Source organism: Pteropus alecto, unplaced genomic scaffold (genome assembly GCF_000325575.1).
Source record: "Pteropus alecto unplaced genomic scaffold, ASM32557v1 scaffold24, whole genome shotgun sequence".
In the NCBI taxonomy this organism is placed as follows: domain Eukaryota; kingdom Metazoa; phylum Chordata; class Mammalia; order Chiroptera; family Pteropodidae; genus Pteropus; species Pteropus alecto.
The window spans coordinates 11342080-11344138 of NW_006439192.1; positions in this window are offsets into that span (position 1 = coordinate 11342080).

Here is a 2059-nt window from a genome sequence, read left to right on the forward strand (position 1 = left end):
TATATATATATATTTTTTAAACTAAACCTCACCACAATCCTTGGAGGAAAGTAAAACCTGTGTTTGGATTCCTATTCTACCAAATATTAGCTCTATGATACTGAACAAGTTACTTAAATTTGCTAAGCCTGAGTTATCAGCCCGATAAGAATAAAAACCTCCCAGGTAGATAATGCCCCTGTTTGTGAAGATGATTTGTGAGCTGCAAAGTACTTTATAAGTACATAATATTAGAAAAAGACAGCCAATGGCCAGTGTCAGGAAGACCACCAGAGTATTATGGGAACACAGAAGAAGAAGTGTGTTCTGTGGGCATGAGGAAGGGCTGGATAGGGTAGGCTTCGTGGAAAAAGTGGAGTCTTCACTGGGCCCTAAAGGTTTTCAAAAGGCAGGGAATTGAACAGAGAAGGGAGGTATTAGGAAATGAAGGGCACACAGGCAAGAAAATGCATGACATATTAAGAGTGGAGGGTAAAGGAAGATGATTAATCTAATGATACAGCTGGACAAAAAATTTAAAGCCATGTTATAGAAAGCTTTGAATACCAGGAAAAGGAGTTTGAACATGATTCAGTAGGTGATGTGTAGTCAGCTAAAGGTTCTAATCAACAACTCGACCTGCTCAAAAAATAACTAACACTGGTCTGTGAATGGAGGAATTAAGAAGGGGAGGCCTGTTAGGAGTCTATTTTCCTTAACAGCTCTCTCTACCTTCCCACCCCTTGTTCCCTATCCACCTCCCCACACCCCACCGATGTAGCCTTATAATGACAACCCTCTGGATCACCTTATCTCCTCCCCAGAGAGCCCTTCAGAATGCTGGGCAGTTCTGCTTCGGGCCTAGTCCTGCCTTTTGGAGTATTATAGTCCATACTTTCCTTCTTCCTAACACCCCTGGCAGCCCTCTTGTCCTTATTCAGGTTTCTCTTCCTATTGCTAAACGTGCCCGGGTGTTTCTGCCATGCCAGTTACTCTTCTCTAGATATAATTTCCTTTCTCCCATAGAAAGAGAAGCAAATGACATTCATTACCAAAGGCATTTGGATAATTTAACCAAAAATTGATGGATAGATAAATTTAATTCCCCACCCCTGCCTCTTTCTCTTACTGGGTAACTTTATTGGGAGTGCCTGAGAGAAGGTTAAGTTCGATGTCCAAGTGGGTTCTCACTTGTCTATGGTGTCACATACACCATAGAAACCTTGGTCATATTTAAATCCTTCATCTCATTCTGACGTGGGTTTGCTCTGATTTATAGTCGAACATGATATGTTGCGTATTTTCCCCCTTAAGGAATTTTATGGATGCCAGTCCTGAAAATTCCACCCTCTCTGCTTCACCCTAAAATGTGTCACATGATTCACTTAATTTTCTCCTTAAAATTTTCTTTTTCCCTTTTCACAGTAATGGTAGTTAACCTCTGGACGATATTACATTGTTCCTTCATTTCCATTTCCTTAAGCTGACAGAGTTAACCTGTCCGTGGCTGAAGTGTGTATACCTTGGGGATCATTCGTGGATTCACTAAGCCCATATTGTAAGTCTCTTTAGCAGGAATACGACAGAAATGAATTGCTAGTAAATTCCCACTTCTGATAACGGGTCAGTACTATTCCCAGTTAAGATCATGTTCAACCATGCTGTATACACAAATCCCATCACCTAATATTTATATAGAAGCTCTCAGGAGTTCAAAGTACCTTTAGACATTTCATTATTATTGTACACAAAAGTCCTCAATAGCTTCTCCTCAATCCCTGAACCCTGAAAGCATTTTCCAACATGTGCCTCCCTCATTTCTGCACACTATAGAACATGTATATCTAAGGAAAAATCGGAACAGATTGGATTTTCACTTTGTGTAGAAACAGATTTCATTTTGCTTACAAAAGTGAAATGTTTGTCTGAGCTCAGCTGATGAAACAAGATGTTTTGATTTGATAAAGATTCTCTTTTCACACAGTAGCTCCGTGTGGAGGCAGAGTGAGATTAATTTGAAAACAATTTTTATTGACTGTGACTCATTAGAAAGAATGTCACGTGCTGGCATCTCATCACT